The sequence below is a fragment of the Odocoileus virginianus genome, chromosome 5, assembly GCF_023699985.2.
Source record: "Odocoileus virginianus isolate 20LAN1187 ecotype Illinois chromosome 5, Ovbor_1.2, whole genome shotgun sequence".
Taxonomy (NCBI): domain Eukaryota; kingdom Metazoa; phylum Chordata; class Mammalia; order Artiodactyla; family Cervidae; genus Odocoileus; species Odocoileus virginianus.
In genome coordinates this window covers 51,382,595-51,404,565 of record NC_069678.1, presented here as the reverse complement: position 1 = coordinate 51,404,565, position 21,971 = coordinate 51,382,595, and the positions used below count along the sequence as shown (strand labels likewise).

Genomic DNA, 21,971 nt, shown 5'->3' with positions numbered 1-21,971 from the left:
ATGTTGAGTAAAGAGGCTGGAATCATCCCTCTCGGGGGAAAAAAAAAGGACATACTGTATGGCTCCATTTATATAAAACTCTAAAAACTGAAAAATAATCTATAGTGATAGAAAGCATACAAGTGGTCATCCAGAGGGGGGAGAGGTGGGAAGTGAAGGAATAAAGGGATTACAAAGGTATGTGATGGATATATTCATTACCTTGATTATAGTGATGGTCTAAACTTTTTCAAAGTTTAGACCACTCTTCCTCCAAACAGAATTAGTTTATACTCTAACTGATTGGCTCAAAATTGGGGAAGGAGTGTGACAAGGCTGTATATTGTCACCCTCCTTATTTAAAGGGCTTCCCTGATAGCTCAGTTGGTAAAGAATCTACCTGCAATGCAGGAGACCCCAGTTCAATTCCTGGGTCAGGAAGATCCTCTGGAGAAGGGATAGACTTCCCACTCCAGTATTCTTGAGTTTCCCTTGTGGTTCAACTGGTAGAGAATCCACCAGCAATGCAGGGGACCTACAGAAGACCTGGGTTCAATCCCTGAGTTGGGAAGATCCCCTGGAGAAGGGAAAGGCTACCCACTCCAGTATTCTCACCTGGAGAATTCCATGGACTCCATGGGGTTGCAAAGAGTTGGATACAACTGAGCGACTTTCACTTTCTCCTTATTTAACTTATATGCAGAATACATCATGTGAAATGCTGGGCAAGATGAACCACAAGTTGGAATCAAGATTGCCAGAAGAAATATCAACAACCTGGTTTCACAGGTAATACATACATCCAAACTTAACATATCGGTAATTTTAAACATGTACAGTTAACTGTAGTCAGTAATACCTCAACAAAACTGTTCTTAAAAATGCTAAAAGCAAAAAACCATCAAAAAATGCTAAAAATAATCTTCAGAAAAGAAGACAAGATCATGATAAAGGTGCACTGAATTGCATATGATCTATTTTGCAACATACATTTCTAACATAAATATAATGAAGAAAATATTCAGGTTAGAATAATGATGTTATCTAAACCGTATTTAGTGTTTACTCTGAGCCAAGCACTTTGCTGTGCCTCTCACTTAATTAATTTCATTCACATATCACCATTATGAAGTAGGTAGTTTTAATATCCCCAAGTTATAAATGAGGAAACTGAAGACCAAGTTAGAAGTATGTTCAACTGGAATATAACAATCACTTTCAGTGGCTTAAATAAGAAACGGTCATTGCTATTAAAAATAAACCACAACAAAAACAAGAGGACTGGAGGGGGACAATTTGGTGTGCTTTAAGCTGCCAAGCCATGGGGTTGCAAAGAGTCAGACACACTTGGCAACTAAACCACAACAAAGCAACAATGTGGACAAGGATATAAGAAGGCTCTTCTTCCTTCTGCCCCAACATGCACCACTATGTAACTACTGCATCTTAGTTACATGGTAGCTTCTGCACTTTCAGGCATCAGAGGACTTCAGGCAGAAAGAAGCAAGAAAGAGTGAAGTGGGAAAAGTCAGAAGGGTCTACTCACTGAATCTCCCAGCTTCCCCAGAGGCCCCACCCAGAGGTTTTTGTTTATCATTTGCCAGAATTGTGTCAAATGGCCACCGGAAAGATGCTAGGAAGAAGGGGATTATAGATGGAGGCCAAAGGAGCAATTCCTGCCTTAGGTACTAAAAGGTGGAGAAAAAATCTGATCTAGACTTATTTCCCAAGCCTGTTTTTATATGAATAAAGTTTTCCATAAATTCTTCCCCAAAGGCATCTTAATATGCCAGGCAAGGGGGAGACATTTTATCCTGAGGATGAGGACTTGATAGAGTTTGGAATATGGTATGCATGTAGGCATTGGTAAGTGACACACACATCTTTTGAGAGAGTAAGCACAATTAAGGAAAAGGTTTTCTGTTTTTCCTTAAAGTGGAAGGACTATGTGGAAGGAAGGAGTGAAACATAGTGACCTATAGCTTAAGTTCACATACTTTATAATCAATAGCTTTACCTCGTGGTTTCCTATGATTTAGAAATTGCCAATTTCTGCATATCTCACATCTAGAAAGTTTTCTGGTGACCCATCAGGGCACTTTTAACACTCAACAAGTATTATTATCTAAGTGCAAAGAAGTGGCAAGATAGGCAGAATATCACCTCTAGGAAAATATTGATAACATTTCAAAACAAGGAAAGAAAAGGACATGATTCACATGTATAAGCCTTAAGTGTTTCCACAATAACTGAAATCCAAATCAGACTTATTTATAATTCCCAGCTACAAGGTCAAACCCATACACATTATATACACAGTGTGTGTCAGTATTCTGGTCACCTGAACTGGATGTCACTCAAGAATTCAGTAGACAATAGACATTTTTATTGCTATTTAATACATCTGTAAATATATAATTTGTGGTCAGTGAGTTAAACTAAGAATTCACTTTTTCAGTCTAAATTATTAAATTTTCATTATATATTAGCCCAAGCTTCCCTAGTGGCTCAGTGGCAAAGAATCCACCTGCCAATATAGGAGACTGGGATTCAATCCCTGGGCCAGGAAGATCCCCTGGAGAAGGAAATGGAAACTCACTCCAGCATTTTTGCCACAGAAATCCCAAGGACAGAGGAGCCTAGTGGGCTACAGTCCAAGCAGTTGCAAGAGTCAAACGTGACTTAGCAACTAAACAGCAGCAAATATATTAGCCTACTCCAAAAATATAAATTCAGCAGCCATTTATTGAGCACCTATGAGCAATGCATTGTGCTAGGTTCAGAAGTGAAATAAAGCAGAATTGCTGCTTTCAAGAAAAAAAAAATCATAGTCAAATAATAGCAATTTGATGAGTATACGGAAAGAGTTAGGCACTCAGTCATGTCCAGTTCTTTGCAACCCCATGAACATTACACCACCAGGCTTCTCTGTCCATGGAATTTTCTAGGCAAGACTACTGGAGCAGGTTGCCATTCCCTTCTCCAGGGTATCTTCTCAACTCAGGGATTGAACCCAGGTCTTCTGCATTACAGGCAGATTTTTTACTGCCTGAGCCACTAGGGAAGCCCTAAGTACTATGGTTCAGTTCAGTTCAGTCACTCGGTCATGTCCGACTCCTTGCGACTCCATAGACTGCAACACACCAGGCCTCCCTGTCTATCACCAACTCCCGGAGTTTACTCAAACTCACGTCCATTGAGTCAGTTATGCCATCCAACCATCTCATCCTCTGTCGTCCCCTGCTCCTCCCACCTTCAATCTTTGCCAGTATCAGGGTCTTTTCAAATGAGTCAGCTCTTCGCATCAAGAGGCCAAAGTTTTGGAGTTTCAGCTTCAACATCAGTCCTTTCAATGAATATTCAGAACTGATCTCCTTTAGGATGGACTGTCCCTTGCAGTCTAAGGGACTCTCAAGAGTCTTCTCTAACACCACAGTTCAAAAGCATCAATTATTCAGCGCTCAGCATTCTTTATAGTCCAACTCTCACAGCCATACATGACCACTGGAAAAACCATAGCCTTGACTAGACAGACCTTTGATGGCAAAGTAATGTCTCTGCTTTTTAATATGCCTTCTAGGTTGATCGTAACTTTTCTTCCAAGGAGTAAGCGTTTTTTAATTTCATGGCCTCAGTCACCATCTGCAGTGATTTTGGAGCCCCCAAAAAATAAATTGTCACTTTTTTCACTGTTTCCCCATCTGGTTTAGGAAAAGGCAGAGGAACCAGAGGTCAAATTGCCAACATCCATTGGATTATCGAAAAAGCAAGAGAGTTCCAAGAAAACATCTACTTCTGCTTTATTGACTATGCCAAAGCCTTTGACTGTGTGGATCACCACAAACTGTAAAGAATTCCCATTCTGAAAGAGATGGGAATACCAGACCACCTGACATGTCTCTTGAGAAATCTGTATATAGGTCAGGAAGCAAGTTAGAACTGGACATGGAACAACAGACTGGTTCCAAATAGAGAAAGGAGAACGTCAAGGGTGTATATTGTCACCCTGCTTATTTAACTTATATGTAGAGTACATCATGAGAAATGGTGGGCTGAGTGAAGCACAAGCTGAAATCAAGACTGCTGGGAGAAATATCACTAACCTCAGATATGCAGATGACACCACCCTTATGGCAGAAAGCAAAGAACTAAAGAGTCTCTTGATGAAAGTGAAAGAGGAGAGTGAAAAAGTTGGCTTAAAGCTCAACATTCAGAAAACTAAGATCATGGCAAATAGATGGGGAAACAGTAGAAAGTACTAAGGTAGATGTATATAATTTGCCCCACAAATGCCCTTCCAATTCTGATTTCTGTTTTCTTCACATTTTTCTTTTTCTTTTTTTACTTCTCTAGAAGTAACAGCAAGATAGTTGAGCAAGATGTTCAAGTAAGGGCAAGAAAACTGGAGTTAATGCCTGACAAGTTTTAGAAACATACTATCTACAATTTTTATCACTTGACAAAATTACTTTACCAAAGATTAAGTGTGTTGCTTATGCAGACATATCAGTTATTTTCTGTTCCAAGTTTCAGACTGCTGCCTAGAAACCAGCACAGATACTACATTTATACTAAAACAACAGAAGTGGGTATTCAAGACAAGCACAATTTACTGCCCTTTATCATCTATGAGCACAAAGGCTGCACAATGTTGAATTGCTCTTCCACTCAGAGAAAAGGAAACATACATATATAAACACTGCCCTAACAGTGTTGGTTGGCTAGCTGCTTTTAAAAAAAAAAAGTAAAGATCATATTCCAAGAAACCTCAAGCTTTATATAGAACTACAGGACATGAATAATGTACACATTCCTTCTATCATCAATGATTCTGTGATATTTCAATGTAGACCCTGAGACCTCAATATATTTTTTTATATTTTTTGGCTGCACCACATGGAATGTGGGACCTTAGTTCCCCAAACAGGGATTGAGCCAGCACCCCCACAGGGGAAGAACAGTCTTAATCACTGGATTGCCAGGGAAGTCTGAGACTTCAATATTGAAGCACTGTCATAAAGCCAATACTGACTACTCTGAGAAAAACACATCCACACGTAATCAAACTCATCCAAAGAGAAGGAAAGTGCAGAGTGATCTCAGTCACACATTTCCCCCCAAAATCAAAAGATAAAACAGATTATTATTATTATAACATAACTCAGATAATTTCAATGATAGCCACTCAAGAATTCCCAAAGGCATCAGGGAGTCAGTGGAGAAGCACTAACTGCTTACTGACCACAGGCCACTTTCCAGGCACTGTGCTAGGTGTGCAGACATGTACTTCCTCACACAAAGTCTATCATCTACTGATAAGTCTTGCAAGAACAAAACCATGAAAAAATAAGTGCTCTTAAAGTGTTAAAGTGAAATATACAGAAACTGTACTAAATAAACAGTCCTTAATAAGTAGTCATAGTCTGACTCAAACAAGTGTAATAGGAAACCATGATGAGAAGTCAGGGACAAGAAGGTAGCCCTGAAATAGGGTTTTAAATGACGGACAGGCTATGAACACAAAAAGTGGAAGAGTTTGAATGTCAGGAATCACACAGAAGAGCACAGAGTTAGAAACACACAGGTGGGAGGACTTGGGCAGGTTACAGAAAGGACAGTCCTGGTTTCCACAATCAGTTAGCATCAAGCACTGGGTATGAAACTTGGACAGTTATGCTAGATGCACTGAGTGCTATCCTTATTCATCAGAGGGCAAACAGAATGAAAACCACAGTCACAGAAATCTAACCAAACTGATCACATGGACCACAGCCTTGTCTAACTCAGTGAAACTATGAGCCATGCCATGTAGGGCCACCGAAGACGGATGGGTCATGGTGGGAAGTTCTGACAAAATGTGGTCCACTGGAGAAGAAAATGGCAAACGACTTCAGTATTCTTGCCTTGAGAACCCAATGAACAGTATGAAAAGGCAAAAAGATATAACAATGAAAGATGAACTCCCCAGGTTTGTAGGTACCCAATATGCTCGGGGAGATCAGTGAAGAAATTACTACAGAAACAAGGAAGAGACAGAGTCCAAGTGAAAACAAAACCCAGTTGTGGATGTGACGGGTGATAGAAGTAAAGACGAATGTTGTAAAGAACAATACTGCAGTGCTCGCTTCAGCAGCACATAAACTAAAATTGGAACAATACAGAGAAGATTGCATGGCCCCTGCGCAAGGATGACATGCAAATTTGTGAAGCGTTCCATATTTTTCACAGCTGAATTCTACAAAAAATTTAGAGAAGAGCTAACACCTATCTACTCAAACTCTTCCAGAAAATTGCAGAAGAAGGTAAACTTCCAAACTCATTCTATGAGGCCACCATCACCCTAATTCCAAAACCAGAAAAAGATGCCACAAAAAAGGAAAACTATAGGCCAATATCACTGATGAACATAGATGCAAAAACCCTTAACAAAATTCTAGCAAACAGAATCCAACAACATATTAAAAAAATCATGCATCATGACCAAGTGGGCTTTACCCCAGGAATGCAAGGATTCTTTAATATCCACAAATCAATCAATGTAATACACCACATTAACAAATTGAAAGATAAAAACCATATGATTATCTCAATGGATGCAGAAAAAGCCTTTGACAAAATTCAACATCCATTTATGATTAAAACTCTCCAGAAAGCAGGAATAGAAGGAACATACCTCAACATAATAAAAGCTATATATGACAAACCCACAGCAAACATTATCCTCAATGGTGAAAAATTGAAAGCATTTCCCCTAAAATCAGGAACAAGACAAGGGTGCACACTCTCACCACTACTATTCAACATAGTTTTGGAAGTTTTGGCCACAGCAATCAGAGCAGAAAAAGAAATAAAAGGAACCCAGATGGGAAAAGAAGTGAAACTCTCTCTGTTTGCAGATGACATGATGCTCTACATAGAAAACCCTAAAGACTCTACCAGAAAATTACTAGAGCTAATCAATGAATACAGTAAAGTTGCAGGATATAAAATTAACACACAGAAATCCCTTGCATTCCTATACACTAACAATGAGAAAACAAAAAGAGAAATTAAGGAAACAATACCATTCACCATTGCAACAAAAAGAATAAAATACTTAGGAGTATATATCTACCTAAAGAAACAAAAGACCTATACATAGAAAACTATAAAATATTGAAGAAAGAAGTCAAAGAGGACACAAATAGATGGAGAAATATACCGAATTCATGGATTGGAAGAATCAACATTCTGAAAATGAGTATACTATCCAAAGCAATCTACAGATTCAATGCAATCCCTATCAAGCTACCACCGGTATTCTTCACAGAACTAGAACAAATAATTTCACAATTTGTATGGAAATACAAAAAACTTCGAATAGCCAAAGCAATCCTGAGAAAGAAGAATGGAACTGGAGGAATCAACCTGCCTGACTTCAGGCTACACTACAAAGCCACAGTCATCAAGACAGTATGGTACTGGCACAAAGACGGAAATATAGATCAATGGAACAAAATAGAAAGCCCAGAGATAAACCCACGAGCCTACAGACACCTTATCTTCGACAAAGGAGGCAAGAATATACAATGGAAAAAAGACAACCTCTTTAACAAGGGGTGCTAGGAAAACTGGTCAACCACTCGTAAAAGAATGAAACTAGAACACTTTCTAGAACAAAACTAGAACAAAAATAGACTCAAAATGGATTAAAGATCTAAATGTAAGACCAGAAATTGTAAAACTCCTAGAGGAGAACATATGCAAAACACTCTCTGACATAAATCACAGTAAGATCCTCTATGACCCACCTCCCAAAATATTGGAAATAAAAGCAAAAATAAACAAATGGGACCTAATGAAACTTAAAAGCTTTTGCACAACAAAGGAAACTCTAAGCAAGGTGAAAAGACAGCCCTCAGAATGGGAGAAAATAATAGCAAATGAAGAAACAGACAAAGGACTAATTTCAAAAATATACAAGCAACTCCTGAAGCTCAATTCCAGAAAAATAAATGACCCAATCAAAAAATGCACCAAAGAACTAAACAGACATTTCTCCAAAGAAGACATACAGATGGCTAACAAACACATGAAAAGATGCTCAACATCACTCACTATCAGAGAAATGCAAATCAAAATCACAATGAGGTACCATTACACGCCAGTCAGAATGGCTGCTATCCAAAAGTCTACAAGCAATAAATGCTGGAGAAGGTGTGGAGAAAAGGGAACCCTCTTACACTGTTGGTGGGAATGCAAACTAGTACAGCCACTATGGAGAACAGGGTGGAGATTCCTTAAAAAACTGGAAATAGAACTGCCATATGACCCAGCAATCCCACTCCTGGGCATACACACCGAGGAAACTAGATCTGAGAGAGACATGTGTACCCAAATGTTCATCACAGCATTGTTTATAATAGCCAGGACATAGAAGCAACCTAGATGCCCACTGGCAGACGAATGGATAAGGAAGCTGTGGTACATATACACTATGGAATATTACTCAGCCATTAAAAAGAATTCATTTGAATCAGTTCTAATGAGATGGATGAAACTGGAGCCCATTATACAGAGTGAAGTAAGCCAGAAAGATAAAGATCAATACAGTATACTAATGAATATATATGGAATTTAAAAAGATGGTAATGATAACCCTATATGCAAAACAGAAAAAGAGACACAGATGTACAAAACAGACTTCTAGACTCTGTGGGAGAGGCAAAGGTGGGATGTTCTGAGAGAACAGCATTGAAACAAGTATACTATCAAGGGTGAAACAGACCACCAGCCCAGGTTGGATGCATGAGACAAGTGCTCAGGGCTGGTGCACTGGGAAGACCCAGAGGGATAGGATGAAGAGGGAGGCGGGAGGGGGGATTGGGATGGGGAACACATGTAAATCCATGGCTGATTCACCGCTACAATATTGTAAAGTAATTAGCCTCCAACTAATAAAAATAAATGGAAAAAAAAAAGAACAATACTGCATAGGAACCTGGAATGTTAGGTGCATGAATCAAGGCAAATTGGAAGTGGTCAAAAAGGAAATGGCAAGAGTGAACATAGACATTTTAGGAATCAGTGAGCTAAAATGGACTGGAATGGGCCAGTTTAATTCAGATGACCATCATATCTATGACTCTGGGAAAGAATACCTTAGAAGAAATGGAGTATCCATCATAGTCAACAAAAGAGTCCAAAATGCAGTACTTGGATGCAATCTCAAAAACAACAGAATGATCTCTGTTCATTTCCAAGGCAAACCATTCAATATCACAGTAACCAAGTCTATGCCCCAAACAGTAATGCCAAAGAAGCTGAAGTTGAACCATTCTATGAAGACCTACAAGACCTTCTAGAACTAACACCCAAAAAAGATATCATTTTCATTATAGGGGACTGGAATGAAAAAGTAGGAAGTCAGATACCTGGAGGAACAGGCAGGTTTGGCTTTGGAGTACAAAATGAAGCCAAGCAAAGGCTAACAGAGTTTTGCCAAGAGAACACACTGGTCATACCAAACATCCTCTTCCAACAACACAAGGGACAACTCTACACATGGATGTCACCAGATGGTAAATACCAAAATCAGATTGATTATATTCTAGGTAGCCAAAGATGGAGACGCTCTATACAGTCAAAAAGACTGGGAGCTGACTGCGGCTCAGATCATGAACTCCTTATTGTGAAATTCAGACATAAACTGAAGAAAGTAGGGAAAACCACTAGATCATTCAGGTATGACCTAAATCAAATCTCTTATGATTATACAGTGGAAGTGACAAAAATAGATTCAAGGGATTAGATCTGATAGACAGAGTGCCTAAAGAACTATGGACAGAGGTTCACGGCATTGTACAGGATGCAGTGATCAAGACCATCCCCAAGAAAAAGAAAGGCAAAAATGCAAAATGGTTCTCTGAGGAGACCTTACAAATAGCTGAGAAAAGAAGAGAAGCAAAAGGCAAAGGAGAAAAGGAAAGATATACCCATCTGAATGCAGAGTTCCAAAGAATAGCAAGGAGAGATGAGAAAGTCTTCCTCAATGATCAATGCAAAGAAATAGAGGAAAATAATAGAATGGGAAAGACTAGAGCTGTCTTCAAGAAAAATAGAAATACCAAGGGAAAATTTCATGCAAAGATGGGCACAATAAAGGACAGAAATGATATGAACCTAGCAGAAGCAGAAGATATTAAGAAGAGGTGGCAAGAATACACAGAAGAACTACACAAAAAAGATCTTAATGACCCAGATAAGCATGATGCTGCAATCACTCACCTAGAGCCAGACACCCAGGAATGCAAAGTCAAGTGGGCCTTAGAAAGCATCACTTTGAACAAAGCTAGTGGAGGTGATGGAATCCCAGTTGAGCAATTTCAAATCCTAAATGATGATGCTGTGAAAATGCTGCACTCAATATGCCAGCATTTGGAAAACTCAGTATTGGCCACAGACTGGAAAAGGTCAGCTTTCATTCCAATCCCAAAGAAAGACAATACCAAAGAATGTTCAAACTACCTCACAATTGCACTCATCTCACATGCTAGCAAAGTAATGCTCAAAATTCTCCAAGCCAGGCTTCAACAGTACATGAACCATGAACTTCCAGATGTTCAAGCTGGATTTAGAAAAGGTAAAGGAACCAGAGATCAAATTGCCAACATCCACTGGATCATCAAAAAAGCAGGAGAGTTCCAGAAAAAAAAAAAAACATCTACTTCTGCTTTATTGACTAAGCCAAAGCTTTGACTGTGTGAATGACAACAAACTGTGGAAAATTCATCAAGAGATGGGAATACCAGACCACCTGACCTGCCTCCTGAGAAATCTGTATGCAGGTCAAGAAGCAACAGTTAGAACCGGACATGGAAAAACAGACTGGTTCAAAATTGGCAGAGGAGTACGTCAAGGCTGTATACTGTCACCCTGCTTATTTAACTTATATGCAGAATACATTATGCAAAAAGCCCGGCTAGATGAAACACAAGCTGGAATCAAGACTGTAGGGAGAAATATCGATAACCTCAGATATGCAGATACCACCATCCTTATGGCAGAAAGTGAAGAAGAACTAAAGAGCCTCTTGATGAAAGTGAAAGAGGAGAATGAAAAAGCTGGCTTAAAATTCAGCATTCAGAAAACTAGGATCATGGCATCTGCTCATATCACTTCATGGCAAACAGATGGAAACAATGGAAACAGAGAGAGAGTTAATTTGGGGGGGGTGCTCCAAAATCACTGCAGATGGTCACTGCAGCCATGAAAGTAAAAGACGCTTGCTCCTTGGAAGAAAAGCTATTACCAACCTAGACAGCATATTAGAAAGCAGAGACATTACTTTGCCAACAAAGGTCCGTCTGGTCAAAGCTATGGTTTTGTATGGATGTGAGTTGGACCATAAAGAAAGCTGAGCACTGAAGAATAGGTGCTTTTGAACTGTGATGTTGGAGAAGACTCTTGAGAGTCCCTTGGACTACAAGGAGATCAAATCAGTCAATCCTAAAGGAAATCCGTTTTGAATATTCACTGGAAGGACTGATGTTGAAGCTGAAACTCCAGTACTTTAGTCATATAATGAGAAGGACCTAACTCATTGGAAAAGACCCTGATGCTGGTAAGAATGACAGCAGGAGGAGAAGGGGACAACAGGGGATGAGATGGTTGCATGGCATCACCGACTCAATGGACATGAGTTTGAGCAAGCTCCAGGAGATGGTGAAGGACAGGGAAGCCTGGCATGCTGCAGTCCATGGGGTCACAAAGAATCGACATGACTGAGCAATTGAACAGTAAGTTGTAAAAATTCTAATAGGGTTAAAAATCACCCCTGATTAAAACTACTTGGCTTCAAGACTCTCATACATCTGTCCATAGGCTAATTCAACAGTCTGCTAGCCATTAATTGTGGCTTCTAGCAGCAAACAAGATGTCAGTGTCTATTTCCATGCATTATTTTTATCTGAAATCTTCTCTATGCATGATCCAAATTTACTGGCATCAGTCTGTTCTCTGTAGTATGTGAAAAAGTAGAGAAACCAATTATGTGTAATTAGTCATGGAGTCTCACTATATTTCAGAGTTTATTATTAGCAAATTTCTTGACAATAGAAAGGACAAGAATAGAAATATTTTATTACAATGGAGCTATGCTGGGGTAATTTGTTCAAATTACTCTTATCCTAAAAAAAAAAATTACTCTTACCCCGCTTAATTTTTTTCTCCATAGTATTTAATGCAAATTGGTATACTTTACACACATTTGTCACTTCTTTTTATTGTCTTTCTTCTCCCAGGGAATGTAAATTTTATGAGAACAGTGGCCTTGGTATTTTTCACTACATATCTCCAGCACCCATAACATTCAGTACTGCAGGGCTTAATATTCCAGTATTATAAACAATAAATAAATAGTTAATGACTTTATCATTTAGGAAGCATTGGGAGAGTCCTGTGATCCTTGGCTAAATTAAAATTAAAGAAAATCAAATGCTTTAAATTTTAACTATTTGGTATCACAAAATCCTTCCAATTTCCTAAGGACCCCTTCTCTACTGGAGTCAAAACAAGATTTGGCACTTTCAACAAATGCTGAAGAAAAGTGATTGAGGTTATCATTTACTGTCATATTATAGTTATTTCAAAATTTATTGCTTATTACTTTAAAATTTACCATAAAGTGATGGCTATAATCTGATTTGCATTGGAATAAGGGAAATGTGAAAATTTTCACTTTGAAATTCGGGTTACTTCTCATCAAGAGACACATTAATGTAATATTTTTTCATTGTAACAAACACTTTAGGATATTTCTAAAATTATGGTAAATATTCCCCTTGTAGATAATCACATTAGAGTCTAGTATTTTACATTTTTATTAATATTTTCTTTCTCTTTTACCCCATCCCCATCATCACTCCTCTATAAAAAATGTTTTCAATTCCTAAACATCTTTCTTTTCTTTAGAGATGATTCCAAAAATTACATCACCATTTTGCATAATTTTATTTATTATTTTATGACAGGAATTGTTAAGATAACACTATAACTTTTATCTTTCTAATACTTATGAAATCTTAATCTTTACCTTCAGCCAACTCACAATCTGTAGCCTCCCAAAATCCTTTTCTCTATCAACATGAGAGCCATCACCCAATTTTCTTAGCTATGATTTTTCACTCTGACACTTTGTTCTACCTGTCATGACACCATAATAAGCTTCAAAATGTGAAACAACCCTAGTGCTAGGAAAACTGGACAGCTACATGTAAAAGAATGAAATTAGACCACTTCCTAACACCATACACAAAGATAAACTCAAAATGGATTAAAGACCTAAATGTAAGACCAGAAACTATAAAACTCTTAGAGGAAAACATAGGCAGAACACTCAAGGACATAAATCAAAGCAAGATCCTCTATGACCCACTTCCTAGAGTAATGGAAATAAAAACAAAAGTAAAAAAGTGGGACCGGATTAAACTTGAAAGCTTTGGCAAGCATAGGAAACTATAAGCAAGGTGAAAAGACAACCCTCAGAATGGGAGAAGATAATAGCAAATGAAACAACTGACAAAGGATTAATTTCCAAAATATACAAGCAGCTCATACAACTCAATACCAGAAAAACAAACAACCCAATCAAAAAGTGGGGAAAAGACCTAAACAGGCATTTCCCCAAAGAAGACACACAGGTGGCTAACAAATACATGAAAAGATGCTCAACATCGCTCATTGTTAGAGAAATGCAAATCAAAACAACAATGAGATATCACCTCACACAAGTCAGAATGGCCATCATCAAAAAGTCTACAAACAATAAATGCTGACAGGGTGTGGAGAAAAGGGAATGCTCTTGCACTGTTGGTGGGAATGCAAATTGATACAGCCACTATGGAAGATTCCTTTAAAAACTGGGAATAAAACCACCATATGACGACCCAGGAATCCCACTCCTAGGCATATACCCTGAGGAAACCAAAATTGAAAAAGACTCATGTATCCCATTGTTCACTGCAGCACTATTTATAATAGCTAGAACATGGAAGCAACCTAGATGTCCATCAACAGATGAATGGACAAAGAAGTTGTGCTACATATACACAATGAAATATTACTCAGCCATAAAAAGGCATTCATTTGAGTCAGTTCTGATGAGGTGGATGAACCTAGAACCTATTATACAGAGTGAAGTGAGTCAGAAAGAGAAAGATAAATATTGTATTCTAATGCACCTATACAGAATCTAGGAAAGTGGTAGAGAATTTATTTACAGGGCAGCAGTGGAGAAATAAACATAGCGAATAGACTTATGGACATGGGGAGAAGGGGAGGAGAGGGTGAGATATATGGAAAGAGTAACATGGAAACTTATATTACCATATGTAAAATAGATAGCCAATGGGAATTTGCTGTATGGCTCAGGAAACTCAAATAGGGGCTCCAAGAAGGAAATGGCAACCCACTCCAGTGTTCTTGCCTGGAGAATCCCAGGGACAGCGGAGCCTGGTGGGCTGCCGTTTATGGGGTCGCAGAGAGTCAGAGACGACTGAAGTAACTTAGCAACAGCAGCAGCAACAACCTAGAGGGGTGAGATGGGGAGGGAGATGGGAGGGAGGTTCAAAAGGGAGGAGATATATGTATACCTATGGCTGATTCAGGTTGACGTTTGACAGAAAACAAAATTTTGTAAAGCAATTATCCTTTAATAAAAAAATAAATTAATTTTTTTTAAAAGTGAAACAACCCAAGAAACAGCTCACAAGAAAACACTGTGAAGTTTTCTCAGATATATTTATCTATTATATTTTAAAACTTTTGTCTGTTTTGAAATTGTTTAGAGTTCCTTTCAACTACTGAAATTTCTATGTTATTTTTTTCTCTTTGATTGATAATAGGTTCTTTATCTTTGATTGATAATAGGTATTTTAAATATAGATTACACATAAATATCATTAAGATACTAAAGTTTGGTTTAACATAGTATAGTTCTACACAAGAACATTTCATGAAAGTTTGCAAATGTCATTATTCACAATAGCCAAGATACAGAAGCAATTTAAGTGTTCAAAGGATAAAGATGAGGCATGGACATGCACACACACGCATAAGAACATTACACAGCCATTAAAATAATGAAATCTTGCCACTTATGACAATATGGATGGGCCTAGAGGAATTATGCTAAGTGGGTAAGTCAAATAGAGAAAGACAAATATTCTATTTCATTCATATGTCAAATCTAAAAAAAGAAAGAAAGAAAGCAGAAACAGTCATAGATACAGAGAACATACAGGTGATTACTAGAGGGGCAGGGAGTGGGAGGATGAATGAAATAGATGAGGGAAATTAAAAGGGATAAACTTCGAGTTACAAAACAAGTCAGTCAGGAGGATGAATGTACAGTCTCTGGAATATAGTCAATAATAAGGTCATTAACACTGCTGTATGTTATATATGAAAGTTGTTAAAAGTAAATCCTAAGAGTTCTCATCAAGGAATATTTCTTTTTCTTTTCCTTCTATTTTGGATCTGTATGAGATGATGGATAGTCAATAAAACTGTGGTAATCATTTCATGATGTATGTAGGTCAAACACCTTAAACTTCTACAGTGCTATGCATCAATTATATCTCAATAAAGCTGGAAGAAAAAAGTATGCAAATAAAATAACCCCTGCTTTGGTGGGAAAATAAAAGGATTTTGGATGTAAGTAGAGTTTACAGCAAAACCTCAGAGAGAGTTTTTGTGGGAGATACAAAACTAAGTCAAGCAATTGCTGAAGTTAACAACTTAAGACAAATACTAACACAAGTATAAGATGATGATGGTTTAAGTCACTAACACTGAAGTATAAGATGATGATGGTATGTGTAAAGTTAATATTTTTAAAATACTCATTTGTATTTTAATGACACACCTATATAAGAAAGGGCCTCATTCAGAAAACATTCTGTATAAGAACTTTATCTGTTGTGCCTACTCTGAACTCTAAAAGCTTCAAATTTTCTTCCTTACCATCTCATTCAAATACTATCTTTAATACTATTTGGAAAATTATTTTTTATTAAAGATGATAGCCAAAAGGATTAAAGAATAATTGAACCAATATTGTAAGATAAACTATATATAGACAAATAACTTAGAATATGCTTTTTCTCTTCATAAAACAAGCCAGGGTCATAGTCTTGGTATCAAATGTAAGAAAAATGGTTATATTTATGTGAACTCATCATCCTAAACCATATAACTGAAAATAACACAATTGTTTCACTGCACCAGATATGGAGGCATTTGACTATTTCGGTTTTCACAAAGGTGTCTGAAAATTACACATGCAGTGTATGATATCTGACTCTGCTTCAAACGTGTCCGACTCTTTGCAATCCCACAGACTTTAGCCTGTCAGGCTCCTCTGTTCATGGGGATTCTCCAGACAAGAATACTAAAGTAGGTTGCCATGCTCACCTCTAGGGGATCTGCCCAACCCAGGGATCAAATCTAGGGTCTCCCACATTGCAGGTGGATTCTTTATCATCTGAGCCACCAGGAAAGCCCAAGAATACAGGAGTGCATAGCCTATCCCTTCTTCAGGGGATCTTCCTGACCCAGGAATCAAACCGAGGTCTCCTGCATTGCAGACGGGTTCTTTACCAGCTGAGCTACCAGGAAAGCCCAAATCATAAGAACTTTCCTTAAAATGTTTAATCAGAAAATATACAGATTACTAATAAAGTACATAAGGAGGAAAGCCCAAATCATAAGAACTTTCCTTAAAATGTTTAATCAGAAAATATACAGATTACTAATAAAGTACATAAGGCAAAAATCTGAATTATGCTGCTGAAATTTAAAATCTGTACCTAGCAGCATACAGAAAAAAGAGACAGACTGGTTTATTTCCATGTCTCTACATATTTAAATGATGTGAAATTATATTAAAAGATTCTTACCAAAGTCATCACAACATTTTCACCTCGTTACTCAACATACTATCCAAATACACTTTGGCTTATTAAAAGTCTGAATATACCAATGAACTATCTTGACCCAGAAAGGACATGAACAGTACTGTCATCTAACACTAAACCCAAAGAAGCAGCACTGATGGCCTTTACGGGAAAATTAGAGCTGTTTCTGCTTTGGGGAGAATTCATTTCAAATTAAGCATCTTAATTTTATGCTGAAGTGATTCACTAGGGTGAGGGAAAAACAAATTTGATTTTCAAGCATCAATCAATAGGATCAATAGGCATTAAAGCGTAAGAATTAAAAGCTTATCAATTTGGCTCTGAGGATTTGTGAACAGATTACCTCCCTCTCATAATACCCCCCAGAAGGAATTTCAGTATCTGCAAATGACCTGGAACAATCCTGAGAATAAAAGAATAAATGATTCAAAGTTGTTTATAAATTGTTCCCCATTTAGAAATATTTATCTGAGGTTTCTACTTCAGGTTAAACCTTAATGAGGTTGTCTACCCATCAGCATCACTAAGCCAACCCATTTTCAGAAACCATGTCTGGCAAGGGAGTCTTTCGATCTATTTCCATCTGAATAGCCTCACATTAAATTATGCTAAAAAAAAAAAAAAAAGCATTCACATTTTTGAAAGGATACAAAACACTGATTAGTTCATCCTCAAAATGTTTAGCAAGATCTCAGCAGGAGATTAAGGGAAGTCTAGAGAGAACAATCAAGCTCTTGCTAAACAGGAAAATTCACCTTGCCTCAAAAAATTGCCAATAATGTACAAAGTTACAGCAGCAGCAATTATGGCCAATTCTGTGCTCTCATGTATGGGAACTCAGAACTAAAATGCATATCAGAGTGTTTTATAAGAGTGTGATCATTCAGTAAAGGGATTCAACTTCACATTAATGTTAGTTATAAAGAGGTCCAGCACTTTCCCTATTAGAACTTGGCAGAACTACCCTTCCAGATGGCCCTATCCATTTGTTTGACTAGACACATTTCTTTCTCCTCACTCCAGGCAGTAGAGTGGAAAGTTAGACAGTCTTTGGTGTCAGATCCAGGTTCAAGTCCTTGCTTTGTACTTATGAGTTCTGCAAATCATTTTACCTCTTTGACTCTCAGTTTCCTCCTCTATAAAATGTGGGTAATAATTTCTACCTCCAAAAACAATTATGAGAATGAATAACACAGTGTATCTGAAGTGACTGGCACTGGAAAAGTATGAGGTGCTTTTCCTACCTGATATGGATAGAGCTTTATAGGTAGTAAAGTAACATTTGAGAGGCAAACTTTTGAAATTTCATGCAATTAAAATTTGGCTTCCAAAACAATACTGAAAGTGTTATTTTTCATACTAAAGCATTATTCAAATGTAAAAAAACTGGGGAAAAAAGAAAGAACTTTACTGTCTTCAAATAACTACCTTAAAACATCCTACTTCTGGCTCTCTGCTCATGACAATGAACTAGGAACATTATGCAGTAATGAGGCACTTCTAAAATCAGTGTTTGAAGCCTGTGAGACTGGGAGAAAACAGAATGCCACAGCACCAGAAGTTATTGAGACTCAGTGCCTGATAATTAGAGTCCCAATTCATATAAAATTAGAAGGGACAGAAGTTTATCATAGTACTGTTATATTATGATAAAAAATACACATGATTGTCACCTCAAGTCTACTTGTAACAACTAAAGCTCTTCTATGAGATTCAGAAGTCATCTTGATAGAACCAAATTGGCAATAAAAACGGCTTTATTTTTTGAAGGTCTGAGACTGGGTCTATTTTCAAAAGTGTCAATTCCAGTTATGGTTAAAGCAGAATATGTTTTTACTTTCTTACTGTAATTTTAAATAGCCATGCAAAATAGCACTGTCCCAAAGTTCTAGTATCAGCATGAAAATAAACCATCCTGCCAAAAGGTCAATATTTTTATCATCTCTAACACTTTTTTCCAAAGCTAGATGTGGAAAGAAAATGTGCTCTACCCCAGATATAATAACATCAGAATTTCCCCAGAAGATGTACTCCCTTGTCCTGGAATCAGGACCATTCATATAATTTGCTAAGCAGAAATATCTGAGAGTAACAAAGCAGAGGTATTCTAACTATATTAATGTAGGTTATAAGCAATGATATTAATATATCAGTTTAAAAGAATGAGTGACCATCAGCTGGATGCGGGTGTGGAAGGAAAAGAGAATGATGACAGGTGTGCTGGTTTGCTGGCCGCCGCCCCCCCACCCCCTTCGCTAGAAGATCAGGAAGAACCAGAAGGGCCCGGTGGGGCCATCTCCCAGGTAGAAATGGCACTAGCACTTCATTTCCAGGCTTGGTGGGGAAGGAAGCGAGAGCCAATCACACCTGTGGGCTGATCATTTTTCCTCATTTCTCCTCCTTAAGAATAGAGTAGGAAGTGGGGATAAGGATGGGGGGGGGGGGTCCAAGGGGAAGTAGGCTTCTCCTCTAACTTGTATTCTCCACATTTCCTTGTCTAGTATTAACCTACTGAGTTTGGCGGCCAAGTCTGGTGAGCACGGCTGCTCCTCTTGGATGGCTCGCAAATAGAACCCTGTCCTTCAAGCCAGTTTTGTGACCCCTGACTGCTGTGGTTATCCTTCCTGGACAGGAGATGGGTAATGCACAAATGGTACCAACGTGGTACCAAGATTCCAAAATTAGTTTGTGGCCAGTCCACATGTCCTCCCAATTATGGTCAATCATGTACAGACAGTCTCGTGTGCTATTGATATCTTCTCCCTTCCTGCTTATGCTAAATGGAGATGGCTCTGTTACTTCAACTACAGACAAGAGGAGACTAGTCTAGAGAATTAAAACAGCCCACTAATTCAACAACAACAACAAAGAATGAATGAGATTAGAAGAAAGGAGTTCTCAGTGTACCTAAGAGTTTTTGAAGAATTGTTGATTCTAAAATCCTAAGAAGACAGTAGAATTCCTATAAACTGCTTCCATGATGTTGGATGGCAAAAGAACCTCTAGAGTAAATGACTTACACATAAAAATGTAGAAAACTTAAGAGTTTGATAACACTAACAGCAGTTGCTAACAGAAAAGACAGTGGGAGGTGACCTTGAAAGGATTATGAAGTTTTTAAAAAAAGAGCTTAAGATTTAGGGTCTGAAAGAGCAACTAATATGCTAGAATAATTCTAAATGCTTTTTAATAAGGGTGAGGATGCTGGGGCAAAGGCAGGTTATAATTTAAGCTTTCCCATTTCTCTGAGATTGTTTTCTGAATAATTGTACTCTATACAGATATCCAAGGGAGAAAAAATATAGAACATAGGCTACTTATTATTGGTAGAGCAATTTCTCTGAAATAGTAGCTCATAACTTATTAATGTGTGGCTACAGCTACCTTACAGTTACAGTAATGAACACAGTCTTTTCAGCATATAGTTAAATACATGTAGCTAGACACAAGGTGTCCTTCCCCACTAATAATGCTAATTTATGGATCGGTGCCTAAGAAATTGACATTGTGGGAATGCAGTAAATTCTGTTTTGCACTTTTTCTCCATACAGGAAGTCTTCACAGGGAAGTCAGCAAAACAACTATTGTGGCTACAGCAGTCAGTCAATTTAAATAGAAATTCTAATGTACAATTTGAAAGCTCTAAGAGTCTTTCACTTAAGCTCAAGACTTTATTACCGATGAAGGATATATTTTCTGTTTAATTATGCTCATTAAAACCCCTTTAAGTACTGGTACCAAAAAAATGTATTTTTCAAAATAAATCCAAAGCTTAACCTTCAATGTTAGTTTTACATAATTCCTTAACAACTCTTCTGAAGGCCATAAATCATCAGAAGTAGCGGCAGGACAAATAGAAGATAAAGTATAGTTCTTCCCAACAAACCTATCAGCTCACCCTCTCAATTCTAACTAGACCAGACACAGACCTAGCTCGTTTTTCACTTTCCCTAGTGTCCTTCCTACTTTGAGAGATTCCTAAGAGCTTGATCTCTTTCTTAGAATTTTTCCCCTTGCTTCCCAGATTCCATACCACTATCTGCTTTTTCCTCCTTTAGCTGTTCAGCTTTTTCTTCCATATTTCTCAAATTAGTCCTAAGATTCCCAATCCCGTAGTCCCCCACTGAAGACTGAAAAATTATACTCACCTGCAGCAGCTTCCTCCTCGTCTCTGTTCAATCTATCCTTCACAAAATAAAATATCCTTATTCACTAATTCTCACTTAAATACGTTTTTAATTTCCCTTCCCAGAGGAATCTGATGGCTTCCATTTTTTCCTACATCAATTCCAAACTCTTAATTGTATAAGTCAATTATCAGCAACCTCCATCAATATTCATGTGACCATCTCCTTATAATTTGAATTAACGAATTCACACACACACACACACACACACACACACATACACACACATCTGTGTTTTTACATGTACTAGTGCTTGTTTTGGGGACTTACAGGTGGCTTAGTGGTAAAGAATCTGCCTGCAATGCAGGAGACATGGGTTCAATCCCTGGATGGGGAAGATCCTCTGGAGGAGAAAATGGCAACCCACTCCAGCATTCTTGCCTGGAAAATCCCATGGACGGAGGACCCTGGTGGGCCACAGTCCAAAGGGTCACTAAAGAGTCAGACACAACTTAGCCACTAAACAACAACAACATGCTTGTTTCACATCATTTTTTCCTCTTTTAGAAATAGAAAGCTTCTCTCGAGTCAACCATTCCTTGTCACATGGCTCTTGAGGAGGGTTTGTGTTGGTTCTGTTTTCTCCCCTAGGAATGCCTAGCTCCATCATTCTGTTTTCAAACTGATTTCTCCTTTACACAGCCCACATCCCCTCCTGAAGCCATCCTGGTCACCCATCTGCAAATAACTTCTCATGCCCGCTGAGCCCCATGACACATCCATCTCAACCTCTCTTAATAATATTTCAAACATTTTACTGTGTGGATTATCTGCTCTGCAGAATGCAAGTTCCTTGCAGGTTAGAAGTCAAGGCTAATTCATGATTCTGTCCCCCACAGACAATGCCTGG

The 21,971-nt window shown here is 38.0% G+C and overlaps 1 protein-coding gene and 1 non-coding gene across 13 annotated transcripts in view; one reads left to right on the top strand and one right to left on the bottom strand.

The window, feature by feature from the left end:
* Window positions 1-21,971, bottom strand: part of SLC44A5 (solute carrier family 44 member 5) — a 436,507-nt gene that overhangs the window by 370,788 nt on the left and 43,748 nt on the right. The gene's annotated exons all lie outside the window — the stretch shown is intronic.
* On the top strand, window positions 6,097-6,202 carry LOC139035312 (U6 spliceosomal RNA). Its single transcript, XR_011487983.1, has one exon. It is a non-coding gene; the product is annotated as a U6 spliceosomal RNA (small nuclear RNA).